General features: G+C 48.0%; 12 non-coding genes across 12 annotated transcripts; 9 read left to right on the forward strand and 3 right to left on the reverse strand.

Annotated features, from left to right (window-relative positions):
- Window positions 1-2,353: 2,353 nt before the first annotated feature.
- LOC148637917 (5S ribosomal RNA) lies at window positions 2,354-2,472 on the reverse strand. The gene has a single exon (XR_015931140.1). It is a non-coding gene; the product is annotated as a 5S ribosomal RNA (ribosomal RNA).
- Window positions 2,473-4,279: 1,807 nt separating this feature from the next.
- On the forward strand, window positions 4,280-4,443 carry LOC148637918 (U1 spliceosomal RNA). Its single transcript, XR_015931135.1, has one exon. It is a non-coding gene; the product is annotated as a U1 spliceosomal RNA (small nuclear RNA).
- A 636-nt stretch (window positions 4,444-5,079) lies between these two features.
- On the reverse strand, window positions 5,080-5,198 carry LOC148637919 (5S ribosomal RNA). The gene has a single exon (XR_015931139.1). It is a non-coding gene; the product is annotated as a 5S ribosomal RNA (ribosomal RNA).
- Window positions 5,199-6,504: 1,306 nt separating this feature from the next.
- On the forward strand, window positions 6,505-6,646 carry LOC148637920 (U4 spliceosomal RNA). Its single transcript, XR_015931152.1, has one exon. It is a non-coding gene; the product is annotated as a U4 spliceosomal RNA (small nuclear RNA).
- Window positions 6,647-8,210: 1,564 nt separating this feature from the next.
- trnag-gcc (transfer RNA glycine (anticodon GCC)) lies at window positions 8,211-8,281 on the forward strand. Its single transcript has one exon. It is a non-coding gene; the product is annotated as a tRNA-Gly (tRNA).
- Window positions 8,282-12,925: 4,644 nt separating this feature from the next.
- On the forward strand, window positions 12,926-13,039 carry LOC148637922 (U5 spliceosomal RNA). Its single transcript, XR_015931151.1, has one exon. It is a non-coding gene; the product is annotated as a U5 spliceosomal RNA (small nuclear RNA).
- A 393-nt stretch (window positions 13,040-13,432) lies between these two features.
- On the forward strand, window positions 13,433-13,547 carry LOC148637923 (U5 spliceosomal RNA). Its single transcript, XR_015931145.1, has one exon. It is a non-coding gene; the product is annotated as a U5 spliceosomal RNA (small nuclear RNA).
- Window positions 13,548-13,939: 392 nt separating this feature from the next.
- On the forward strand, window positions 13,940-14,056 carry LOC148637924 (U5 spliceosomal RNA). Its single transcript, XR_015931148.1, has one exon. It is a non-coding gene; the product is annotated as a U5 spliceosomal RNA (small nuclear RNA).
- A 391-nt stretch (window positions 14,057-14,447) lies between these two features.
- On the forward strand, window positions 14,448-14,562 carry LOC148637925 (U5 spliceosomal RNA). Its single transcript, XR_015931147.1, has one exon. It is a non-coding gene; the product is annotated as a U5 spliceosomal RNA (small nuclear RNA).
- Window positions 14,563-15,236: 674 nt separating this feature from the next.
- On the reverse strand, window positions 15,237-15,308 carry trnag-ucc (transfer RNA glycine (anticodon UCC)). Its single transcript has one exon. It is a non-coding gene; the product is annotated as a tRNA-Gly (tRNA).
- Window positions 15,309-21,090: 5,782 nt separating this feature from the next.
- Window positions 21,091-21,172, forward strand: trnas-gcu (transfer RNA serine (anticodon GCU)). Its single transcript has one exon. It is a non-coding gene; the product is annotated as a tRNA-Ser (tRNA).
- A 2,974-nt stretch (window positions 21,173-24,146) lies between these two features.
- trnag-ucc (transfer RNA glycine (anticodon UCC)) lies at window positions 24,147-24,218 on the forward strand. Its single transcript has one exon. It is a non-coding gene; the product is annotated as a tRNA-Gly (tRNA).
- The last annotated feature ends 3,044 nt before the right edge of the window (window positions 24,219-27,262 follow it).

The following is a 27,262-nucleotide window of genomic DNA, read 5'->3' on the forward strand; positions in this document are numbered from 1 at the left end:
TGGAACACTGTATTTAGGATGTATTTGCAGTGATTGTGTCTCCTGCTTCAACGCAGTGATATATAGATGTGCTCCTGTAATTTATTGGTACATGCCCAGGGCGGTAAGTTGTCTGAGGATTTATTTCCAGACGGCATAGAGCAGTGAAGCAGTGAAGTAGTGCAACACACTGGATCATTATATTATTAGAATCTATTCTACTTAAATTATTACATTATACACAACTTGAGCTCTCAGCACCGTACTGAGCCCAGGTGTTTTTCTAAAGCTGTCAGGTGCAGTTCATTCACATGAAGGAAATCTCTTACTGGGTACGATTACAATGCAGTAAGTAGCACAGACTACTTAGGGAGTAGGCTGATGTGTTTAAAAACAACCAGCGCCAGACAGGAGTCGAACCTCCAAACTCCTAATCCATAGTCAGACACATTATCCATTGCACCACTGGCCCTCGTGTGACACTGCAGGGCTGTAACCCAGTGAGCTTAGCACTGCAACTAGTAAAATATTACCCCCGGTCCATTCTTTTCCAAAAGTGAGAAGCACCTGTTTTCTACATTTTGTCTGTTTTAAAACCATATCTCTTTAAACCAAACCAAGAGTTTGTCTTTTGCACTGATATTCAGATTCATTTCGATTTCAAAGAAAAAAAAAACATTACCTTCCAAAGCATCATAAAATTGTCCCTTCCTCCAGACTCTACTTCTCTCTTGTAGTAGTACAGCAGACCTTTCCAGGTGAGAAGATCACAGAGTCCGAAATGAGCTTCCTCCATCAAGCAAAGTACCTGAACTTGACTCTGTCATCATAAAAGCGCCCCTGTAATAAAGAAATTAAATCCGAAATCAAGAGGGCAGTTGTCTACTGAAGTTCAAGAAGTCATAAATTTTAACCTAGCAACATATTAAAGGCTGCATCTATACAATTACGATTCTAGAAATGCTCACCAGATTACGTTTTAAGAAAGAACTGCGCCTCAGGTTCCGCCGAGATCTTAACTCGGATGGCAGGATTCAGAGTCTGGAGTGTGGAATGATGGCGCACGGAGGGTCCACATACTGTGGATCCCTCAGTGATCTTCCGCGTGTTCAAACCGCCAGCGTGTGACTCCCCTATCCCCCTGACCTCATTGCTCTGCTCTCGCCTCTGTGCAGCTGAGCCCGACTCATGGTAAAGTGGAAAAAAATATGCCCTCAACGTGAGATTTACTCTGGAGTGAGGATAGTTGTTACCTTCTTATCGTTGAAACGGATGTATGTGATGTGGCGACTAGGTTCTTCTCCATTAGCAGGCTTAAGGTTAAAGAAAAAAACATTACTGACTTCTTTTTTTTTTGCCAGCCGCGAGCGCTGATTAGCGAGGTTTGTATTTCATGTTTTGCAAGTTGCATCCATTTTAAGAAAAACAAGTCGTTCAAGACAGGAAATGAATACTTGCATTTAATTAAGTCTAGACGTATGCGGTTGTCCATAATGACCAGTTCTGTTCGAGAACACAGAACAAAAAAAGGCACCGCTGGGATTCGGACCCAGCATTTTCTGTTTACTAGACTGGCGCTTTAACCAAGTAAGCCACGGCGCCCCGGGAGTGCTGTCCTTTTGCAGCCACTTGGACACGCCACTCAGACACATCTGCATTCGGTGTGTGCTCCGCCTGCTCGCTGAGCAAGTTGCCACCTTTACATACAATAGCAACATCGACACCAAGAGAAAGGATGACAAATGGCTTTTATCTGGAACTTTTCATGTCCAAGGAGCTCAATGTGCTTTCTGTGTACAACAGGGCCACTGAACTCCACACTGGCCACTGAACCACAGCAGTGGCTTGCTGGCTTGACATCTCCCAAGGAAAATGTTGAAATCGCATGTGGAACAGGAAAATGACCCTCGAGTATGAGGGAAAAAAAAGAAAAAGATCAACTGGAGTGCGCCAACCCATGTCAGGACAGCCCAGTTTCCTAGACGAGGTGGCCGAGTGGTTACTGTATGCTGAGTCTAAAGACAGTTTCACCCGTTTTCTGATTGCTCGGTTCTGTACCAGTGCAGACATGTCAAACAGTGAATGGCTGTACCTCTATTGTATCCGTGCTCAATGAATGAAATCGGTAACAAATGAATATATGTCTAGTTATACGAAAAACGAGTGGTTTATCGACTCATCTTCATTTGCAGATTTAGAGGCAGCTTCGATATTCGTTTTACAGACGGGTTTTTTTTTTTGAATATGGGTCACACACATGCCACAGCAACAAAACATCTCTAGAGATGAGGCTATAGATCACCTTTCCATCCTGCAGGTTTTCCTCCCAAAGCCTACGGCACCAACGGCGACCCCTGCTGGCCGGGAGAGCAAAAGCTTACAGCACCTGGTATTCCCAGGCAGTCTCCCATCCAAGTACTAACCAGGCCCGACGCTGCTTAGCTTCCGAGATCAGACGAGATCAGGCGTGTTCAGGGTGGTGTGGCCGTAAGCGAAAGCCCCGGCGCCTGACTCGCTACTTGAAGCTGTGTGTGGCGGGGGTTCCGTGCCCCCCGAGCGGGACTGAAGGATCGTTCGTGTGCAACTCTTTGGAAAGGAGCTGCTTTCCAAATCGCATTGCGTGCCTGGATGTTGGCGAATGCGCTCCCTTGTGTTGGCTCATCCCGCACTGGAGGAGGACAAACAATCTGCACGGAGGAGCACCAGGCAAGTCTTCACCAGACAAAAACCTCCAGTGCACAGCACTCTGGAAACATTTCGGGGCTTTCGCGTGTTTATTTCAGCACGTAAAGCGCACCGGTCCAACACGTCGGCCGGGCGCGCGGCGCCTCCGCCCTCTTGTGGCCTTGCGGCGTCAGAGCAAGAGGCTCCTTCTCGCTGCCCTTCCGCTGTGTTGCAGGGCCCCGAGAGGGAACCCGGAGCGCGCACTTTGTGGGGGGCGGGGGACCGCGTTCGCGCTCTGCCCCCGGTCTCTTGCGCGAGTACTAAATCTCACGGACAGGGGGGCCTCGTCATTGATTGTTACAGGTGAGACGGGGATTAGGAGGAGACCCCGACTGATGGGTAAAGGGGAGCACTAACACCAGAGGGACACCCCCGGCGTCTCTTTTTGAGAGACGCCCTGGGGTTTCCTAATGGCCAAGGAGGGTCGGGACCTCGGTTTGACGCCTCCCCCGAAGGACGGCGCCTGTTTGTGCAGCAGAGTGTCGCCTTCAGGAGGCTGGGGCGTAAGAGAGCCACACAGCCCGCAGGGTGAGCGCTCCCTACTGGTCCCAGTCACACCTCTTGCAGGAGCAGCAGCAACCGGAGCTTTTCCGGGGTGGAATCTCCCATCCGGGTGCCGGCCAGGCTCACACCTGCTGGGCTGCCCCGGGGGTGAGCCCAGTCGAGAGTCGCAGGGCCAGATCTAGTCACCGGGGAGAAACGATACAAGTGAAGGATTGCTCGGCTCTCGGCACTTGAAAAGACCGAGAAATGTCTCGTTCTCGCCGGAGCTGAATGTACCCGCATGTGTGGTGTCGTCTTCTTCCCCCGCCCCGCTGTGTTTGCTGTATTGTCTCTGAAGCCGGCCCCCCCGAGACGAGACGGGCTGTTCCTGTGCCCCAATTAACACTTTACAGGTGCCATTCCCCGGCATTGTGGCCATTGTCGGTGCTCACACGCGATAAGATAAGGCGGAGGAGAGTGGGGCATGCCCAGCGGCAGACATTCAAGGAGGGGGCAGTGCGAGGTGAGGTGAGGTGCGACACGCCGGAGCCCCGACGCAGCTAATGCGGAGCACTTGTTGGACTGGCATCGAAAGGACGTGTGCGCACGGAGCGAGCCTTCCCTGCGGCGGAGCGCGGGAACTTTCTCCCCCCCTCCCGCTGCAGGAGTTGTGTGCACTGCAGCGGTGCCGAGAGAAAAGCACAGAAGGCAGCAGGCTCTGGAGAGCAGGTAAGAGACGGAGCCTTGTGGGCAGGCGAGCAGGCCCGTTTTTTGGAAATTGCTGAAAAGGTTTGTTCGGTGTGTGGCAGGCGCACGTCGCGAGCTTGCGTGGCGATCTGCCGGTCTGGAGTTATGCAAATGAGGCCGAATTGCATCCCGGGACATGCTGCGAATGCGCAACGGCGACTGCAGATGTGTAGGAAACGGCGCGCTCGTTTTCTCGTTTTGCCCACACTTTTGAGTGTTAGTGTGGCGTGTGAGTGTGTGAAAGAGTGGGCCCAGCAGGAGGCGGTGGCGTGCGGGGCGAGGAGGTGGCCTAGGCTGCGCGATTTGTGCTGTGGGTGCGGGCCGCTTGCAGGGGCCTGTTTAACTCATACTTACCTGGCAGGGGAGATACCTTGATCAAGAAGGAGGTTCACCCAGGGCGAGGCTCGGCCATTGCACTCCGGCTGTGCTGACCCCTGCGAATTCCCCAAATGTGGGAATCTCGACTGCATAATTTCTGGTAGTGGGGGACTGCGTTCGCGCTCTCCCCTGATGTGCTTGGTCCAAAATCAGATACGGGAGCGTTAGGACACCACGAGCTGCGTGGCTGTGGAAGGATCCCGGTTCGACAGGAGTGGACGCCGCTGCTGGTTCTCGCTGGCTTTTAGTTAGGGGTCCGGAGAAGCATCTCAAGCTAGTTCCACTACTCCTTCCGGACGTTCATTCCCTTTTCAAAGTCGGTCGTTTTGCTGTAGTCTGCGTTCTTTAGGCTGATTATCGAGGTTAGCCTTTATTTGGTCATGGGGGGCCTCGGTACTGTATGCTGAGTCTAAAGACAGTTTCACCCGTTTTCTGATTGCTCGGTTCTGTACCAGTGCAGACATGTCAAACAGTGAATGGCTGTACCTCTATTGTATCCGTGCTCAATGAATGAAATCGGTAACAAATGAATAAATGTCTAGTTATAAGAAAAACGAGTGGTTTATCGACTCATCTTCATTTGCAGATTTAGAGGCAGCTTCGATATTCGTTTTACAGACGGGTTTTTTTTTTTTAATATGGGTCACACACATGCCATAGCAACAAAACATCTCTAGAGATGAGGCTATAGATCACCTTTCCATCCTGCAGGTTTTCCTCCCAAAGCCTACGGCACCAACGGCGACCCCTGCTGGCCGGGAGAGCAAAAGCTTACAGCACCTGGTATTCCCAGGCAGTCTCCCACCCAAGTACTAACCAGGCCCGACGCTGCTTAGCTTCCGAGATCAGACGAGATCAGGTGTGTTCAGGGTGGTGTGGCCGTAAGCGAAAGCCCCGGCGCCTGACTCACTACTTGAAGCTATGTGTGGCGGGGGTTCCGTGCCCCCCGAGCGGGACTGAAGGATCGTTCGTGTGCAACTCTTTGGAAAGGAGCTGCTTTCCAAATCGCATTGCGTGCCTGGATGTTGGCGAATGCGCTCCCTTGTGTTGGCTCGTCCCGCACTGGAGGAGGACAAACAATCTGCACGGAGGAGCACCAGGCAAGTCTTCACCAGACAAAAACCTCCAGTGCACAGCACTCTGGAAACATTTCGGGGCTTTCGCGTGTTTATTTCAGCACGTAAAGCGCACCGGTCCAACACGTCGGCCGGGCGCGCGGCGCCTCCGCCCTGTTGCTGCCCCTGCAGCTGCTTCACTTTTCCCTTTAGTTGCCATCGATTTTTTTGTAGTGCTATACATATACGATTGAGGTATCTTAGAGTTCTCCTTCGAAGACCCAGCACTCTCTTTTCTTTTCCCAGTGTTACTCATATCGGACTTTTTAAACCAAAAAAAAAATCGTTTTTTCTTTCAATTATAACTGAAGTTTAAACAACTAGTGTTAAGTCCTTATTTTTCTGTAGTCAAAAAAAGCAAAAATTAACATTCAGGTCATGAAAAACTCAAAAAAACTCCCCAACCACTAAACTTTACCTCCCACCTGAGCGCCATCTTGAACGCCCCTACCACCAGAGAATGCTCACGATTTCGGAAGCTGTCTCCGGGACGTGCTGATTCCACACATCCTGAATAAATCATGATATTGTTAGTTGCTGTAGCTAGACGTTCAAATGAGTTTCATGGCCAGATGGACTGTTTCCTCCAGCGGTATAATATTGCAGTGAGACAGCACGATGCCTGCAAGACTATGTCACGCTAAACGCCACAGATTGTGTTTGTCCGTTCGTGTCAGTCGTCCCGCAGCCACGGGAAGTGGGACACAAACATGCTGCAATGCTTTCAAGACGTTAGGATTTGTTTGTGCAACATCCAAGAAGAGTACTTGTGGCTTGAATGTGAACTGTACGTGCCCGCCCCCTTTCCTCTGTAGTGCATGAGTTCCTCCCGGCATGCCCTTCGTCATTGTTCTGTCATCTTGTATTTAAAGGGTTGTATTTCTGCTGCTGAAAATAAGCAACGGTTTTCTCACAACGCCCTTTGTTCCCAACGGAGCCCTTGTCTGTCATGAAATTCTTCAAAACCTCAAGCTAGAAGAAGAAGAAGACGACAAATATGAAGCGTTATAGCAACGACATGCCATGAGACGATCGATAACGATTTCCATAGGATCCCCGCGGTTGCCTGGCAACCGTCAGCTTTGCGCAGTGGCAGTATCGTAGCCTGTGAGGTTTAGCCGAGGCGCGATTATTGCTAGTTGAAAACTTTTCCCAATACCCCGCTTCCGCCGGTTTGCAATACAATCGGCGAAAGCAATTTTTGACAGTCTCGTCAGAGACTGAGCAAGGTGTTTAAAGACAGATTTGGTCACGGTGATATCATGGTAGAAAGAAACGAGCTTGTTACGTGTCAACAGAAACGCTCTTTAGCTCTTTCAGCGTTATGCAGAGAACAGCGTCTGTCGAGATTACTTTTGTGACAACGCGAAACGCCGTGTGCTGTCAGTATGATTTCATATTGCTCATAGCGGCGCCTGGCTTTTGTCTGTCAAACGTTAGGTTGCGCTTCTTCATGCTGCATCGTCGGCATGAGTGGAGCATTTTAAACGTCTGTACTTACTGCGCCCCATAAGAAATCGTTTGTCCCCATTCAAAAGAGATTGTGCGATGTCCTGCAGCGTTCGCAAAGCAAACCTTTGACAGTTTGAAAAGAGGAATTTATTCTGCTTCCTGTGCGTGCAGTAGTTACAAAGTTGAACGTCTTTACATGATCTGCTGCAGTTTTCAGTGGGTGGGCTTTGTCAAATGGCTTGGAAAAACGCACTGTGTTTCGGCTCGGGAAACATCATGAGCAGTGTCCTGCATGTTTTCTGTGTATAGCTGTCTTTTAACGCATACAGAATTCATTCGAAATCATTGATTTCTCCAATTAACAAGGGTCCCTTAAAGGATGAGTCAAAGTAACGTCTAATCGGATTAGTTTCCTTAGAGCTGGTTCAGAGTTTGCTCAAGAGTTTACCTTTCACAGATGCGCAAAGAAGAACGTTGGGGGTGCACGCTTCAAGGCGCCTTACAGCTGTAGGGAGTGATTCGAGACGATTCATGGCGTGTGCTCGTTCCCATATATCGTACGACCCGGGATGCAGTGCTAGGATGACGTACAATACCGCTTGGGCACGTAACGGCGTTATATGCAAGTGCAGGACGTGAGGGTTTTCGTTTGTTTGTTTTGTTTTGCTCTGCTTTGCTTTGTTTTGCTTTCCATCGCGTTGGTAAGAGCGTAAATAAAAAGGCGATTCCTGCATCTACCACTAATGTAAGAGCTATTTCAAGTGCGACGTGGTGCGGCTTTTCAAATGCTTGTGGGCATTTCTCTGTTGTTGATTCTTTTTTTGTGTGTAACAAAGTGGCATTTTCATGTCCGGACGGGGAGACTTTATCATTCCGACATGAAGCCACCCTTAAGTCCTCTGAGGCGTGTCTGTCTGCAAGGCTTGTATTTTGGAAATGTTTTTTTGAAACGGAGAACGACTTTGAAATAGGCTTCCGCCGGCGCCTCGCGATCCAGGTAAGATTGTAGCAAGAACGCAGCTGCGGTGGGGCTTGCTGTAGTCGTGGCTGAGTGGTTAAGGCGATGGACTAGAAATCCATTGGGGTCTCCCCGCACAGGTTCCAATCCTGCCGACTACGTTGTCCGCCTTCAGTCGGTGTGTTTCGGCACAAGCAAAGAAGCGCGCCTCTTTGCTGTTCCTGGTGGTTTTAAAACGCCCAATCGCTTGTACCCGCTGCCTTGGAAATAAGTTCTTCAGCGTCCGCAAATGGCATTTTGCAGCTGGAAGCATATGTCGACGCGTTTTGCACAGAGCACCAAAAAACCGTCTTTTTTGAAGGCCCAGGCACTGAGCATTGGTGGTTCAGTGGTAGAATTCTCGCCTGCCACGCGGGAGGCTCGGGTTCGATTCCCGGCCAATGCAGTGGCTTTTGCAGCGAGCGGCTCCATCACTTGCATCCCCTTGCAACTCGCAACTGAAAACCCACTGAAGCTAAGCAGGTGTGAGCCAGGTCAGTACCTGGATGAGGATGAGCTACAGGGAAAAACAAAGCTTCCAGCTGGAAGCGGTGTTAATGGTGCCGGCGGGGGGGCGCTCACCCTGAGGTCTGTGCGGGTCCCAATGCCCCAGTATAGTGACGGAGATGCTGTGTTGTAAAAGGGCGCTGTCTTTCGGATGAGATGTAAAACCGAGGTCACAGCGCTCTGTGGTCATTCAAAATGACCACCAAAACCTTTGACAATAGCTCTTTTTGTCAAAGAGCTTTGACAAAAGCGTTTTTCCAAGCCATTTGACAAAGCCCGCCCACTGAAAACTGCAGCAGATCGTGTAAAGGCGTTCAACTTTGTAACTACTGCACGCACAGGAAGCAGAATAAATTCCTCTTTTCAAACTGTCAAAGGTTTGCTGCAGGACATCGCACAATCTCTTTTGAACGGGGACAAACGATTTCTTATGGGGCGCAGTAAGTACAGACGTTTATAAAGCTCCACTCATGCCGACGATGCAGCATGAAGAAGCGCAACCTAACGTTTGACAGACAAAAGCCGGGCGCCGCAACGAGCAATATGAAATCAAACTGACAGCACACGGCGTTTCGCGCTGACTCAAAAGTGATCTCGACAGACGATGTTCTCTGCATAACGCTGAAAGAGCTAAAGAGCGTTTCTGTTGAGACGTAACCCATTGGGCAAAAGACGTATAATATACGTCTATTAAACGCATATCTTAGACGTCTAAATGTGGTCTACAATTCGTCTAGAATGAAATTCTAATATACGTCTAAAGTTAAACGTCAATTATACGTCTATATTTAGACGTTCATTATACATAAATGGTTGGAGTTCTATTATACGGATAAATTTAGAGGACTATTATACATATATGGTTGGAGTTCCGGATAACTTTAGAGGTCTATTATACGTATATGGTTAGAGGTCTATTATACGTATAACTTTAGAGGTCTATTATACGTATATGGTTAGAGGCCGACCCGCTATAAGCTAGGACCAAAGACTAGTCAGTATGCGGAAGTAGCTGGGGTGCTGATCACCCTCCAGCAGGCCCTGACACATGGCCTTAAACAGTTTGTCATCTGTAGTGACTCGAACTACGCCCGACAGAGCTTCGTGTCTCACGTTCCGTATTGGAAGGGTAACGGCATGAAAAATGCCCGGGGCAAGGAAGTAAAGAACAAAGAGTTGTTCCTGGCCAGTGACAAGCTCACGACCGAGGCTGGAATGATGGTTTACTGGAGGAAGGTGAAGGGACACTCCCAGGTGAAGGGACCCGACAAAGACGGGAATGATGAGGCCGACCGGTTGGCCAAATCTGGCGCCTTAGAGGGTGAACCCTGGCAGTTCCAGCAGGAATGGCTACCCCCAGAATTCGTGGCTGAGGTCAAGGCGGTCACCCGAAGCAGGGCTAGACAGGATGTCGGAGCTGACCCTCAATCTGTAGTGCTTGGGTCACAGGGTTTTAACACCGATCTTGCGGAAATGCAGAAACAGGACCCAGCAATTGGGCAAATGTATCAGCATATCGCTGACCCAGTGCGTCAACCTCTTTCGGAGCAGGTGCTGAGCCAGTCTCTGGAGCTGAAGGAGCTGGCAGAGGTGAAAGACAACCTAAAAATTATAAAGGGGTTGTTGGTTTGTGTACCAGTTGCACAAGGTGTCCCAAAGTGGGTAGTTCCCCACTGTCATCGGGGGGTCATGATCCAACACGCTCATGACGAACCCTGTGGGGGTCACCGGGGAATCAAGGCTACATACGACACTATCCAGCAGGTGGCATTCTGGCCTCACATGGGCCAAGACATCGCCGCGTATGTAAAGGGGTGTCTGACGTGTAGCCAGTTCCAACCATCACGGCCCTTGCACCGTGCACCACTCCAGAAAAAGGGCATGACATTCACCTGGTCCAATCTTCAAATGGATTGGGTGGGGCCGCTGGTGAGGTCATCCAGAGGGAACAAATATTTCCTCACTGTTACGTGTGCATTCACAAAATGGATTGAGTGCCTCCCAGCACCCAACGACACGGCAGAGACAACTGCAGTGCTGTTGGTGAACCATGTGTTCAGTCGATGGGGATTCCCCCTGACCGTGGTCTCGGATCGGGGAACCCATTTCACAGCTACAGTAATGGCAACCCTGTGGAATATGCTTGGGGTCAAGACCCAGTTGCATATCTCCTACCACCCTCAATCCTCGGGCCAGGCAGAAAGGGCAAACCGAACGGTGGTTAGTATGCTCAAAAAGTTTGTCTCCAACAGCAGTAGGGACTGAGACATTAAGCTGCCCCTGGTTCTGATGGCCATCCGAGGTAAGCCCCATTGCTCTACGGGGGTCCCACCTTTTGAGATGATGACAGGTCGGAAGATGACTCTTCCCCTACACTGTCTTTATGGGGTGGAGGACCTGAGCACGACGGGGGCTGCTACGGCCCATCAGTATGTGTCAGACCTGCGAGCACATCTGCAGGCAACCTTTGCTTTTGCCCAGAACAATCTGGGAAGGAGTGCAGAGGGTAGGAAAGCATACTATGACCGAAAGGCAGTTAACCAGGAACTCCAAGTAGGAGACAAGGTCCTGTACTTCCAATTTGCCAAACCCACAGGGGTGGCCCAGAAGTTCTTACCCAGTTGGACAGGACCCCACGAGATTGTCGATAAGGTATCACCGGTAGCTTATCGAATTCAGATTGAGAAGGGAAGGCAATCTCTGGTCTACAAGTGGGTGCATCGCAACCACCTCCGGTTGTATCGCCCACCTCAAATGGCGCCGGAGAACACAGAATAGGGTTAAACGTCCAAACCCGATCAAAGAGGGGGGTGCCCCTTTGTAGCTGCAGGTAGTTAGGTACTGTACTGTAGGTCCTGCTAGGAAAATATATTCAAAATTATAGTGGAACTGTACCATGTGCCTCATCTATGTTCCAGAATGGGAATCCTAAAACTGCCAGGGCTGGTCCTGACAGTACTGTGGATTGCCTCGACACAGCCCCTTGAAGTTGTGGAACCTGGTCCTCCTACCGGCATAGTCCTGCAGGAAACCATAGTCCTCTCCATGGAAATCTTTATGGTACAATCTTTTTTTTTTCTTATAAAATATACTTTATTCCGAAAAAAAACACATCTCAAAGGGAAACGTCTCACACGATAACACTCCACAAAATTAAAACATCGGCGGAACGGCGGTGATTGTCCGTTATCAATCCTTGCAAGGGTGGGCGGATTTGCGCTATTATGAGAGTCCCTCCAAACCCTACCGCTTGCTGTAAACCATTAATCCCTGTACAGGGTCCATAGGACTTTCCAGTGCTCCTTTGCCGTGGAGAAACCCCATTTAGCAACGTCGCGCTTCATCCTCCTCCTGAGGTCCGCCAGGATCCTCTCTTCCAGCTCCCTCGCTCCCCACTTGTTGTTGTGCCGGATGAGATTGTTTCTCGCGTCCCACAGGCCTTTCTTTGTGAGGGACAGCAGCAGCCACATCAGGAACTGCGTCCCCCTGTCCAGTCCGGTAGGTGCCAGCCCCAGCAGAATGTACTGGTAGCTGAGCACCGCATTCGTTTCCAGGAGTTGCATTATGTTGTCCATTCTGCCCCACGCCGCCTTGGCGAAGGGGCAGCTCCTTCACTTTATTAAGATACTGAAGAAAGATGTGGAGACGGGGGTTTGAATTTAATCCTTTCTGTAGGGGGTTTAGACTTTCAAGTCACAAACTGGGGTTTATGGCAGGAAAGGGGGGTTAACTGATAAGGATTGCAGATGCAAGCTAGGAACCCCCTGGGTGTAATGTTAAACTGACCATTTGTCCAGAACATCGTAAACTGGCCAAATACCATGAACCCCCCTCTTTACCATCAGACCGAGTGACGTCAGAAACGGAGAAGAAAACACTATATAACCCAAAAGTTTGTAACAGTACGGGGAACAATACTTCGGTTTTGTTGTTTCTTGCGGGAAACAAGACTTCGGCTTTATTGTTCCTTGCATGCAATAAACTCATCTGTTTTACTTCATCTCGGGATCAAGACCTTATTTCTTCTGTTACAACAAATTTGGCGTAGTCGGCGGATGCTCCAGAAGGCGCAGAACTTCCCATCGGCAGGAGAGATGGTCAGCGCGCACATAACTAAGAGGTAAGGACTCCTCTTTTATTTAAAAGTCCCGACTCTCTCTGACCGATTGGGAAATCTCTGCTCCCTGCGAGAATCGCCCGAGATGACGGAGTAAACGTGAGTTTCTGAATTCCTCTGGCCCGGGGAAGACACCGGTGTATGTAATGGGTTGTTTGCTGTAAGCCCAGAATTTGGTCTGGCAGGGGTTCCGCGGTATTGTGTACAGGCGTTCGAAGCTGGTTTATGCCTTAATTGCGCGTGAAGTTTTTGAATGGGTTTTGGACCCTTACCGTGAAGTTCAGGACTGGTGTGGGCCTTAATTGCGCCCGGAGTTCTGAAGGTCAGAACTGGTTTGGGCCTTAATTGCGCCCGGAGTTCTGAGGCTCAGGATCGGTGTGGGCCTTAATTGCCTGATTAAGGCCTTAAATGGCCTTAATCAGCCATGCACACTGGTTTCTTTTCATCTCGTACAAATCTTTCGCCTTTTACTAAAGATTTCCGTGGAGAGGAGCATGAATGAGTTCCATGCAATTTTTGCGCTTCCCTGCCTTCGGGTGGGTCGCAGCTGGGTTGGTCAAAGAGAGAAAACAAGCACGTTCGCAATCACTCTTGTTATGGCGATTGTGGCCGTCTGCTCCGCGAGTCCTCGGTCTCCGGCTGTCTGATTGGCGCTCTTTTCTTTGGTGGGTGGGAAGTGTCCGGCCGCAGGGGATCTTGGGACCTTGCCTGCATAGCGGCTTCCCAGAGTGCGTCGTTTCCGGCACAGTGTGGCCGGGTGTTTTCCGAGTTATCGCACGGATTGGGCACGCTCGCAAGCTGTGAGCCGCAGGCGATGAGCCCGGAGCTGAACGGGCCCCACTGGCTCGTTTGTAAGGCCAGGTGTATTGCCAACCACGACCGGCAGGGCAGAGGCCTTGAAGGCGGCCTGGGCTCCTGCAGCTGTGCAGCCACGCACTCTGGTTTCTCTTCATCTCGTACAAATCTTTCGCCTTTTACTAAAGATTTCCGTGGAGAGGAGCATGAATGAGTTCTCTGCAATTTTTGTGCTTCCCTGCTTTCGGGTGGCGGGCAGCTGGGCTGGTCAAAGAGAGAAAACAAGCACGTTTGCAATCGCTCTTGTAATGGTGATTGTGGCCGTCTGCTCCGCGAGTCCTCGGTCTCCGGCCGTCTGATTGGCGTTCTTTTCTTTGGTGGGTGGGAAGTGTCCGGCCGCAAGGGATCTTGGGACCTTGCCTGCATAGCGGCTTCCCAGAGTGCGTCGTTTCCGGCACAGTGTGGCCGGGTGTTTTCCGAGTTATCGCACGGATTGGGCACGCTCGCAAGCCGTGAGCCGCAGGCGATGAGCCCGGAGCTGAACGGGCCCCACTGGCTAGTTTGTAAGGCCAGGTGCATTGCCAACCACGACCGGCAGCGCAGAGGCTTTGAAGGCGGCCTGGGCTCCTGCAGCTGTGCAGCCACGCACTCTGGTTTCTCTTCATCTCGTACAAATCTTTCGCCTTTTACTAAAGATTTCCGTGGAGAGAAGCATGAATGAGTTCCATGCAATTTTTGCGCTTCCCTGCCTTCGGGTGGGGTACGGCTGGGCTGGTCAAAGAGAGAAAACAAAAACGTTCACAATTGCTCTTGTTATGGCGATTGTGGCCGTCTGCTCCGCGAGTCCTCGGTCTCTGGACATCTGATTGGCGCTCTTTTCTTTGGGGGGCGGGAAGTGTCCGGCCGCAGGGGATCTTGGGACCTCGCTTTGCATAGCGGCTTCCCAGAGTGCGTCGTTTCCGGCACAGTGTGGCCGGGTGTTTTCCGAGTTATCGCACGGATTGGGCACGCTCGCAAGCCGTAAGCCGCAGGCGATGAGCCCGGAGCTGAACGGGCCCCACTGGCTCGTTTGTAAGGCCAGGTGCATTGCCAACCACGACCGGCAGGGCAGAGGCCTTGAAGGCGGCCTGGGCTCCTGCAGCTGTGCAGCCACGCACTCTGGTTTCTCTTCATCTCGTACAAATCTTTCGCCTTTTACTAAAGATTTCCGTGGAGAGGAGCATGAATGAGTTCCCTGCAATTTTTGTGCTTTCCTGCTTTCGGGTGGCGGGCAGCTGGGCTGGTCAAAGAGAGAAAACAAGCACGTTCGCAATCGCTCTTGTAATGGTGATTGTGGCCGTCTGCTCCGCGAGTCCTCGGTCTCCGGCCGTCTGATTGGCGCTCTTTTCTTTGGGGGGCGGGAAGTGTCCGGCCGCAGGGGATCTTGGGACCTCGCTTTGCATAGCGGCTTCCCAGAGTGCGTCGTTTCCGGCACAGTGTGAAAAGAGGAATTTATTCTGCTTCCTGTGCGTGCAGTAGTTACAAAGTTGAACGTCTTTACACGATCTGCTGCAGTTTTCAGTGGGCGGGCTTTGTCAGATGGCTTGGAAAAACGCACTGTGTTTCGGCTCGGGAAACATCATGGGCAGTGTCCTGCATGTTTTCTGTGTATAGCTGTCTTTTAACGCATACAGAATTCATTCGAAATCATTGATTTCTCCAATTAACAAGGGTCCCTTTTTGAACCTGCCAGAAGCATTCTTTCAATGTAACAGATTTACTCCGGGGAAAGGCAGCATGACATTGAGAGTAGCTCAAGCTTTCAGCACCCGTATCGGACTGCATGTATGCAGACACCGCTCAGAATCCCCTGTAAGATTCTCCTTCAATTCCGTTTTGCAAAAGGCTGCGCTTTGCTAGTCACAATCCAAGGCTCATGACAGCATTTGAAACCAATCGCCACTGCGTTGGCTGGGAATCGAACCCAGGTCAACTGCTTGGAAGGCAGCTATGCTCACCACTATACCACCAACGCACGCCCACAGGTGCCCTGCAGGACACCACCAGAGAATGCTCACGATTTCGGAAGCTGTCTCCGGGACGTGCTGATTCCACACATCCTGAATAAATCATGATATTGTTAGTTGCTGTAGCGAGACGTTCAAATGAGTTTCATGGCCAGATGGACTGTTTCTTCCAGCGGTATAGTATTGCAGTGAGACAGCACGATGCCTGCAAGACTATGTCACGCTAAACGCCACAGATTGTGTTTGTGTTGGACAGTTGGACCCTACAGTTGGACCCTCGTCGACAACCTGAATAGCTTATTCAGAAGCAGTGCTGGACCGGGAACGAACCAGCTTCTTCCCAGGCACAAGAGTGACTTGTGAGGACTCGCGGTCACACTCTGTGCATAGAGACTTTCTACCAGCCAGCCGGACTGCTGGTAGATCCCCTCGGAGCAACGACTGCCCTGCGCGCCGCAGTCAGATTCCTCCGCCCGTCCTACTCCGAGCTGCACCTTGACTGGTTGGCCGGTAGCCAGAGGATGCCGGGACAACGCCCATTGGACAACCGCTGGAACAGAGGCTGCAACAGAGCCTGTCAGCTGGTTTGGTGTTCGTGCCGGGAAATTCCAAATCCATACACAGTGGATAAGTAAACCCCATGTTCTACATTGCGTCTCGAGAATTTAATTGTACCTCAACACAAGTTGTTATCAATTTAATTCATGAGTAATGTATTTACTTCCGAGTTTAGAGTAACAGTGGGTAATAACACTGATTAGCGATTTGGTAACCGAACGATATATATTGACATATATTCTCTGTTGTGTATCTCTTTGTGTTTGCATCTCTTCGGGATTATATACCTTGTATATTGATAACCCTCACAGTAAGGTCTGCCACTCGTATCCAGGCAGACTAGTATATGTTTGGTGCACAATTTATATTAATAAATGTATCTAGTGTATTGAACCCCTGTGTGTGCGTTGTTAGTTGTTCTGACGATTGATTTTCTAAAAGCCCCAACGAACAACCTTGTGATTACTGCTACAATTAATAATTGTCTCAGTAAACCCATCAAACCATTACATTTAATGGCGTCCCTGGGTGGGCGAGTTTAGAATGAAATGAGAATCAGTCGCACAGAATAACTGAAGTTCAGCACAGCACCGCGGCTTCTATACGCGAATACCGGGTGTGCTGATAACTGCGTAAAGAAATCCCCCTGTTTTCTAGCGTTTAGTGTAACGTGTGCTGATTGGAAATCCATCTGCTCGGGTGTCTAGATTCCATACTGTATTTTGGAAAAAGAAAAAAAAAAGTAATACTCTTAAAGTTTCTCTGACGTAATGACAATGGCTGCTAAAATGTCTGAAGTGGAGTCGCTTATAAGTACTATTTCTAGCGACGACAATCCTGGTTACTGGAGTGGTATCGAAAAGTTGAACTTTGATGATATTGAGAAGCTGTAAGTAGATTTAGTAGCTAAGGTAGCGAACCAGCTTAACACAGGAGTGTCTGTGAACACAGTTCTGGTCCTATCGAGTTTCACCTTAAATCTAGCTTAACAGCTGGAACTGTCTTTGTCCGAGCTGACAAAGTTTCAAAAGCTTCAGGGAACGCTAGAAAGATATAAGGTGGAGCGAGTCGAGTTGTTGGATATAATCAGAGAAAAGAGAGTGAAAAATGAGGAAAGTGAAGACTGACTCAGGGAAGTTTTAGGTAAATTAGATGACTTGTCTGCTAGAGAAACTGCGGCTGAGGTAGCTAGGAGAGACCTGGAAGGGAGCTCGAAAGAAAAAGAAAAAGAAATTGAGAGTTTAAATGAGCTCAGCCAGGAAAGGCAAAAGGAGTCAGATGCTGCCGTACTGGAAGCAAAATAGACTAGATCCCACTTGCATGCCAGCCCACCTAGCAGCCCGGAGCGCTCACCCAGCGCGCCGGGAGGAGGTTTCTCCCGGCCAGGGTCTGTGGTCGGATCGGCATGGGGGAGATCGCCGAGTCCTGCGCGAAACGCAAGGGCGAGTCAGTTCAGGCATAGACCCCCTGCTCCTGATCACGGCCGTCTCCCTGCCCGCGGAGAAACCGTAAAAATTAACCTCCACTCCCTGAGGCAGTTAGCCAAAGATGTAGAAAGGTTTGACCCGTCAGTGTCAGGGAATAATGTGGAGACCTACATCGATGAGCTGAGATATACTTTGCAGTTTATGCCCGAAGCGTCCGAACAGGAAAAGGCTATGTAAGTAAGGAAAACTACCAGCCGAGCGGTCCACGAGTGGATGTCTAGACAAGGACCGGAAGTCTGCAATAGCTTTGAGGAGCTGTGTCAGGCAATGATCGGAGAATTTTCGGCTTTTATCGATCCCATAGCTGCCGTGGCTGCTGTGCACCATATTAAGCACGAAAAAGCTGAAGCCCCTCGCGACTATTATCAGAGGCTTAGGCGCACTTATCTTGCAGGGCGGAATGAAGAGGGTTGCGAAGAGAACGTGAATTTCAAAGGTTTATTCATTGCTAATCTGCATCCCTCAGTCAGGAAAATGATTGTGATGCACACACAGCGATGAAAATGGCTGACATTAGAAGGTTGGCTCAAAAAGCCTGGGGAGCTGAAGTCTCTGCTTCCTCAGAGCGAAAACCTGCTAAAACGTCCGTGTTCGCCACTAAAGCCAGCAGGGTTGACGACTCGCCTCAGCTCGAGGCAGCTGAGGTTCCTGAGCTCGCTAAGCCCCGGCGCAAAATAGGCAGGCAGGACCGCACTAAGCGTCAGAGCCGCCGTGAGCGCTACGGGGAAGGCAAGGGCTCAGGCAGAGTCTATCATAAGACTGGACGAAGGGAGTCGACTGCAGCCCGCCTGGCCAGGCTTGAACAAGCCCTGCCTGAGAGATCAGGACAGGGTAAACCTTCCGCACCGAATGCCGGAAGTGTGAATGAGCTTAGGGGGACCACGCCCCTTCTCACTGGAGGAGGCGGGGATCCGTCCCAAGCCCCTCCCTCAGTCTATCTGATTGGGTGGGAGGGTTCCTGCCTGGAAGAAGGCTGTGACTCTGAGTTGGGCGCTGACCCCGCCCCTGAAGTCAAAGAAAAGGCAGGCTTCCAACAATTCTTAGGGAATCTCAGCCAGAAAGGCAAAGCAAGGCGTATTTATATCAAGGTTTCTCTTGAAAACGTCTTAGATAGAGAAGCACTGATTGACACTGGGGCTGAAATTAGTTTGATGTCAGCCGATCTACTCAGCGAGCTCAAACGAGTAGCGAAAGGAAAAGGCATCAGACTTAAGGTAGAACCGTGTAAGATAGATATTTCCAGCTATACCCAGGATCATGCCAGGATCACACACCGAGTGTGGGTGGCACTTAGGTTCGGGCCAATGAACGTGGTGCATCCTGTTTACATCTCTAGGTTAAAAACAGAGCCACTACTCATTGGCCAAGACCTGCTTGACAGGCTGGAGCCTCTGGTGGACTGCCAGCGTGGAAAATTGTGGGCTCAGGTCAAAAACCCTAAGCCTGTTGCACAGCAAAAAGGGGGATTCAGTGGTTATGCTGTGATCACACAGTGCCCACTGAACACTATAGCTGAGTTGGAGGTTCCTCCTGGTTCCTCTGGACGAGAATAAATGTCTCTTCTTGCTTTCCAAAACTACAGGGAAGTCCTGCCCAGGCCAGCACTCCCACGGTCTCCCAACTACAGGAGCAGTGCTCCGAGTAGCTGCTTGACCCGCCAGGTAAAGCACACCCCCTTTTCATCCCTGAAGAAGAGTGGATCTCCCTGTCCGGTAATGAATGGGAGTCCTTTCTGTGCACCCTGGTACCTCAGGGGGTCCAGGACTACCACCCCATGGTGATGGGAGGGGGTCCAGGTGGCAGAAGTGCAGGTTGATGATGTAATTCTTAGCCTCAGCTCTGAGAAGTCCATAATCAGTGAAGGTCTGTTCGAGGACCTGTCGCCAAGCTGTCAGGTGACCCTGGTGACGCAGTCACAGGTTCTGTGGTGGGCACCCCCACCTCATAGGTCCATTTGGAGCAAAGGAAGCTGTGTAGCTTCCATCTCCATCGGAAAAAGGAAGTTTGCTCACTACTTCCAGGTAGCACCTCAGCTGACCCATTCGGTCTGCATTGGTGCAGACCTATTGGTTCGACTGGGCGCCCAGCTGGACACAGTAAACAGTGTGCTGTGGAAACGGGTGGACCCAGATGCCCACTCTCTAAGCGGTGACCCCGAGAACATTCGGTCAGGTCAGACGATTCCTCAGGCCTGCCAGGTAGTAAACGAATCGGACCTGATCGTTCCTGCGTCAACAGCAGGGTTTCCAGTACGCCTTGTCCTAAAGAAGGGACAGAGAATGGACGCTGAGATGGTTTTCTTCCAACCATCAGCTCAGTTTATCAGACTGAACCTAGCAGTCTGTTGTACCCCCAGACTGGAACGGAATGGCCGAGCCACCTGCCTGTTGGTGCAGAACATAGCAAAACAAGATGTCAAAATCCCTGCTCGCACTGACATGGGACTGGAATTGACAATAGTTTCTATGATTTCGAACTGGCCATCCCAGTACTGGGGCAGCTCCCTGGTCCCTTGGCTTCATAAAAGCGCCACTGTAATAAAGAAATTAAATCCAAAATCAAGAGGGCAGTTGCCTACTGAAATACAAGAAGTCATCAATTTTAACCTAGCAACACATTAAATGCTGCATCTATACAAGTACGATTCTAGAAATGCTCACCAGATTACGTTTTAAGAAGGAACTGCGCTTCAGGTTCTGCCGAGATCTTAACTCGGATGGCAGGATTCAGAGTCCGGAGTGCGGACTGATGGCGCACGGAGAGTCCATATACTGTGGATCCCTCAGTGATCTTCCGCGTGTTCAAACAGCCAGCGTGTGACTCCCCTGTCCCCGTGACCTCATTGCTCTGCTCTCTCCTCTGTGCAGCCGAGCCCGATTCACGGTAAAGTGAAAAAAAATATGCCCTCAACGTGAGATTTACTCTGGAGCGAGGATAGATGTTACCTTTTTATCATTGAACAAGATGTATGTGATGTGGCGACTAGGTTCAATTTTGTATCCTCTTTAAAAGATTAAGGACTGGGGTGAGCGTGATTTACCACCCTTTCAGCTAAGAACCCGACGTGCGCACCGTTTAAGCTGCATAGACTCGGTCGTTTAACTCTTCTCCATTAGCAGGGTTAAGGTTAAAGAAAAAAAACATTGCTGACTTCTTTTTTTTTTGCCAGCTGCTAGCGCTGATTAGCAAGGTTTGTATTTCATGTTTTGCAAGTTGCATCCATTTTAAGAAAAACAAGTCGTGTTAAAGACAGGAAATGAATACTTGCATTTAATTAAGTCTAGCCGTAGGCGGTTATCCACTGGGATTCAGACCCAGGGCCTCCTGTTTAGTAGACAGGCGCTTTAACCAACTAAGCCACAGCGCCCCGGGAGTGCTGTCCTTTTGCAGCCACTTGGACACACCACTCAGACACATCTGCATTCGGTGTGTGCTCCGCCTGCTCGCTGAGCAAGTTGCCACCTTTACATACAATAGCAACATCGACACCAAGAGAAAGGATGACAAATGGCTTTTATCTGGAACTTTTCATGTCCAAGGAGCTCAATGTGCTTTCTGTGTACAACAGGGCCACTGAACTCCACGCTGGCCACTGAACCACAGCAGTGGCTTGCTGGCTTGACATCTCCCAAGGAAAATGTTGAAATCGCATGTGGAACAGGAAAATGACCCTCGAGTACGAGGGAAAAAAAAGAAAAAGATCATCTGGAGCGCGCCAACCCAGTTGGGACAGCCCAGTTTTGTTAATGAGGTGGCCGAGTGGTTAAGGCGATGGATTGCTAATCCATTGTGCTTTGCACGCATGGGTTCAAATCCCATCCTCGTTGGTTTCCATGTCTGTTTCCATTCTGTTTTTGATCCCTATTGCTCAATGCACAGTGAAAGCATTGCATACATGTGTCTGACAATGAGAAATGGGCCCCTGAGACAGTCATTTGCCTGTTTCACAAATGATCGTATTTTACTAGAGATTCTGTTTGGGATTCAGATGTGCATTCGGACAGCAATCCCTTTCAAGAAATGATACGTTCTGGATGAGGTCAAAGGTGCATCATTTGGACACTTTGTGGGCTTGAAATACAAAGAAAATCATGTTCTATGGTACAAGATAAATACAAAACTTAAGCTTTTATTATAATTAGATTTGTTTATAAAGCATAAGCAATCATTTATTACATTAATATATGTAAAAATAACATTTTAGCATCATACGTTTAGTATATTTAGTCCCTAATGCTGAAAGAAATGATCATAGAACATGACTTCTAACCTTACCTGCGGTGTTTTTGATCCCTATTGCTCAATGCACAGTGAAAGCATTGCATACATGTGTCTGACAATGAGAAATGGGCCCCTGAGACAGTCATTTGCCTGTTTCACAAATGATCGTATTTTACTAGAGATTCTGTTTGGGATTCAGATGTGCATTCGGACAGCAATCCCTTTCAAGAAATGATACGTTCTGGATGAGGTCAAAGGTGCTGGAACACTGTATTTAGGATGTGTTTGCAGTTATTCTGTGTTTCTAGCTTCAACCCAGTGATATATATATATATGCTCACTGATTTTTTGGTACATGCCCAGGGCAATAATCATTATGAGGATTTATTTCCATATGTGCTAGAGGTAGTGTTGTGAAATTCTTCAACACACTGGATCGCAGGTTTAAACCTGCACTCTTACTCCTTAAATACCAACAAATGCAGATATGTAGCAATCATATTGTAGCTGACACTCATTTGCCTGTTTCACAAATGATCATATTTTACTAGAGATTCTGTTTGGGATATGGATGTGCATTCTGACAACAATCTCTTTCAAAAAATGATTTTAACTTATCGCAGCTTTGCCCCTCTTGCCTCTTTGGAAAATATCTCCATCTTGTGGTCGTTGTTGGTAATGTCTAGACAATAGCTCCATCTTCTGGTCGTTGTTGGTAATGTCTAGACAATATCTCCATCATGTGGTCGTTGTTGGTAATGTCTTCTTATGCCCTTTTTTTATTTCAATTCTTTATTAGTTGATTCTGGAATCTCTACAATAGAGCTGAAAATATCAGTTTTGTAGCAGACAATATGACATTAGTTATAGTCCAATTAAGACTTTATTACCCTGTTTGTAACATAACAAATTAAAATTGATTAAAACTAAGTTTGGAACACCAGGGAACATAAAAAATGATTTTTAGGAAAACCATGAGGTTCTCTGTGTCCGATGCCTGCAAGGGGAGAAAGCTAGAATCCTTTGCTTTTTCAAAATTTGAAAATAAACATCATCAACAACAGCTTTCATTCCTAGGAGTGAAAAATAACCATTTTTGAAGACATATTAGTTTCTAAAACACTACAATAAAGTTGAAAACATCCGTTTTATATTACATTAATTTTTGTGAAATTAGTCATTTATTGCACTATTTTTAATAAAATCTCTAATTAAAAGTGATAAAAATTAAGTTTGGAACAACAAGGAACACAAAAAAAAAGATTTTAAGGAAAAAAATATTGTCTTCTGTGCCAGGTGCCTGCAAGGGGAGAAAGCTAGAATCCTACCCAGGCTCCTGGAGCTCTGTCCTAGCTAAAGGAGGGTGAATCCATCCCATTCAAAGCTCCATGAAAAAATGATATTTTTAAATTTGAAAAAAAAAAAACATTATAGAACAACATCTCTTGGTCCACAGAGTGCAAAAATCCAACTTTGAAGAAAATCCATTGACTGATCCCCGAATCCTGAAGTTTTTTCGCATGATATCGGGCTTGCAACCACTTTCTGGAAAATGATGAAAAATGCCAAAAATGAATAAAAAGTTATCAATTCTAGAGCCTAAGAGGGAAATAAGAGAAATGTATATCTCCAAATAATTTTATGTGCTTCAGAAGAGCCCAGGAAAGTTTTTTGCATACATGAAACCACGCCCGTTTGCACGTAAGCAGACATGGTTGCACACACGACTGCATGAAAGCACGCGTGCATGCAAAATCATCCTGTTAAGCATTTGAAAAGCCGCACCACGGCGCACTTGAAATAGCTCTTACATTAGTGGTCGACACAGGAATCGCCTTTTTATTTACGCTCTTACCAACGCGATGGAAAGCAAAACAAAGCAAAGCAGAGCAAAACAAAACGAACAAACGCAAAACCCTCACGTCCCGCACTTGCATATAACGCCGTTACGTGCCCAAGCGGTATTGTACGTCATCCTAGCACTGCACCCCGGGGCGTACGGTATATGGGAATGAGCACACGCCACGAATCGTCTGAAATCACTCCCTACAGCTGTAAGGCGCCTTGAAGCGTGCACCCCCAACATTCTTCTTTGCGCATCTGTGAAAGGTAAACTCTTGAGCAAACTCTGAACCAGCTCTCAGGAAACTAATCCGATTAGACGTTACTTTGACTCATCCTTTAACAGTTTTCAGTCTCTGTCTTTAAACACCTTGCTCAGTCACATTCAAGCCACAAGTACTCTTCTCGGATGTTGCACAAACAAATCCTAATGTCTTGAAAGCATTGCAGCATGTTTGTGTCCCACTTCCCGTGGCTGCAGGACGACTGACACGAACGGACAAACACAATCTGTGGCGTTTAGCGTGACATAGTCTTGCAGGCATCGTGCTGTCTTACTGCAATACTATACCACTGGAGGAAACAGTCCATCTGGCCATGAAACTCATTTGAACGTCTAGCTACAGCAACTAACAATAACATGATTTATTCAGGATGTGTGGAATCAGCACGTCCCGGAGACAGCTTCTGAAATCGTGAGCATTCTCTGGTGGTGTCCTGGAGGGCTCCCCCGGGCATGTGTTGGTGGTATAGTGGTGAGCATAGCTACCTTCCAAGCAGTTGACCTGGGTTCGATTCCCGGCCAACGCAGTGGCAAGTGTTTTCAAATGCTGTAACAAGCCTTGGATTGTGACTAGCAAAGCGAAGCCTTTTGAAAGAGCTAAAGCATTGCAAAACGGAATTGAAGGAGAATCTTACAGGGGATTCTGAGCGGTGTCTAAATAAATAAATTCACAGCGTCCGCGGATGGCATTTTGCAGCTGGAAGTAGATGTCGACGCTTTTTGCACACAGCACCAAAAAAGCGTCTTTTTTGAAGGTACAGGCATTGAGCATTGGTGGTTCATTGTTAGAACTCTCGCCTGCCACGCAGGAGGCTTGGTTTCGATTCCTGGCCAATGCAGTGGCTTTTGCAGCGAACGGCTCCATCACTTGCATCCCAACTTTTGCAACTCGCAACTGAAAACCCACTGAAGCTAAGCAGGTGTGAGCCAGGTCAGTACCTGGATGAGGGTGAGCTACAGGGAAAAACAAAGCTTCCAGCTGGAAGTGGTGTTAATGGGGCCAGCGGGGAGGCGCTCACCCTGAGGTCTGTGCGGGTCCCAATCTCCCAATATAGTGACGGAGAAGCTGTGTTGTAAAAGGGCGCTGTCTTTTGGATGAGATGTAAAACCGAGGTCATAGTGCTCTGTGGTCATTAAAAATGACCACCAAAACCTTTGACAAAAGCTCTTGGTAATTGATGGTCTTCAATAATGTTTCTCCTTTAGGTACATTTAAAATCAGCTGAATAATGCTGTGAAACCATGAAACTGCATGAGAAAGCCCGTACACTGAATTACACGGCTTTCTATTCAAAGGAGGACAAAAGAAATTCCCTGAGTTTGATTTTTTGCAGCACAGAGAGGAGCACTGTCACGAGGCCGGTTAGCTCAGTTGGTTAGAGTGTGATGCTAATAACGCCAAGGTCGCGGGTTCGAGCCCTGTACGGGCCATGTCCTTTTCTCCTCTCTTACCAAAGCTGTTAGGTTCCTTTCCGTGGTGAGATGGGTTGTCCTGCAACGCTGCCACACAGTGCCGATAGACAAGAGTGTTGCGGGAGAAGAGAAAAGTGTTTGAAGATTTAAGAGTGTCTTAGGTGGAGCCAAAATCAAGTGTCACAAATGCAAGTGGGAAGATTTCCAATGTTTAATATGGTCAAAATAAGCGGAAGTTACCAGCTGGTCCGGCACAGTCTGCCATGCTTTTGTCATATACTGTAAAGTGGTGTCGAACTGGAGCCTCACCATTTGCATATGTGAGGCTCCAGTTATACATCGATTGTCACATTAAATGACAAAAATGAAGAGAGGTAAAGCAGCTGGAGAGGTTTTCTTACAACTTTTGAGCTGACACAGTTTTGGAAAATGTTTCCTTCACGCTGCACTGTACAATATAGGCAGCCAAGAGTCTCCAAAACAAAACAGAATTGACAGATAGGAGAAAATTCCCACTCGTCCTGAAGTTCCCAAAATCCAGCACTGAGCGTAAACAAAGTGTCTAAGTAGCGTGGGAATGTTAAACCTAACCCTAGCTGGAGTTTGAGCAATCCAGCACTGAGAGTAAAAAGATGAGTCAAAGTAACGTCTAATCAGATTAGTTTCCTTAGAGCTGGTTCAGAGTTTGCTCAAGAGTTTACCTTTCACAGATGTGCAAAGAAGAATGTTGGGGGTGCACGCTTCAAGGCGCCTTACAGCTGTAGGGAGTGATTCGAGACGATTCGTGGCGTGTGCTCGTTCCCATATACTTTACGCCCCGGGGTGCAGTGCTAGGATGACGTACAATACCGCTTGGGCACGTAACGGCGTTATATGCAAGTGCGGGACGTGAGGGTTTTCGTTTGTTCGTTTTGTTTTGCTCTGCTTTGCTTTGTTTTGCTTTCCATCGCGTTGGTAAGAGCGTAAATAAAAAGGCGATTCCTGCGTCTACCACTAATGTAAGAGCTATTTCAAGTGCGGCGTGGTGCGGCTTTTCAAATGCTCAACAGGATGACTTCGCATGCACGTGTGCTTTCATGCAGTCGTGTGTGCAACCATGTCTGCTTATGTGCAAACGGGCGTGGTTTCATGTATGCAAAAAACTTTCCTGGGCTCTTCTGAAGCACATAAAATTATTTGGAGATATACATTTGTCTTGTTTTCCTCTTAGGCTCTAGAATTGATAACTTTTTTTTAGGATTCTAGCTTTCTCCCCTTGCAGGCATCGGGCACAGAGGACCTCATGGTTTTCCTAAAAATCTTTTTTCTTTGTGTTCCTTGTTGTTCCAAACTTAATTTTAATCACTTTTAATTAGATATTTTATTAAAAATAGTGCAAAAAATGACTAATTTCACTAAAAATAATGTAATATAAAACTGATGTTTTTAACTTTATTGTAGTGTTTTAGAAACTACTATGTCTTCAAAAATGGTTATTTTTCACTCCTAGGAATGAAAGCTGTTGTTATATGATGTTTATTTTCAAATTTTGAAAAAATCAAAGGATTCTAGCTTTCTCCCCTTGCAGGCATTGGACACAGAGAACCTCATGGTTTTCCTAAAAATCATTTGTTATGTTCCCTGGTGTTCCAAACTTAGTTTTAATCAATTTTAATTTGTTATTATGTTAAAAAGGGTAATAAGTTTCTAATTGGACTATAAATAATGTCATATTGTCTGCTATAAAACTGATGTTTTCATCTCCATTGTAGAGATTCTAGAATCAACTAATAGAGAATTAAAATAAAAAAGGGCATAAGAAGACATTACCAACAACGACCACAAGATGGAGATGTTGTCTAGACATTACCAATAACGACCACAAGATGGAGATATTGTCCAAAGAGGCAAGAAGGGCAAACCCGCGATAAGGAGATTGCTGTCAGAATGCACATCCGGATCCCAAACAGAATCTCTAGTAAAATATGATCATTTGTGAAACAGGGAAATGAGTGTCAGCTACAATATGATTGCTACATATCTGCATTTGTTGGTTTTTAAGGAGTAAGAGTGCAGGCGGTTTAAACCTGCGATCCAGTGTGTTGAAGTATTTCACAACACTACCCCTAGCACATCAGGAAATAAATCCTCATAATGATTATTGCCCTGGGCATGTACC

The sequence above is a fragment of the Lepisosteus platostomus genome, unplaced genomic scaffold (assembly GCF_059453375.1).
Source record: "Lepisosteus platostomus isolate fLepPlt1 unplaced genomic scaffold, fLepPlt1.hap1 Scaffold_104_H1, whole genome shotgun sequence".
Taxonomy (NCBI): Eukaryota; Metazoa; Chordata; class Actinopteri; order Semionotiformes; family Lepisosteidae; genus Lepisosteus; species Lepisosteus platostomus.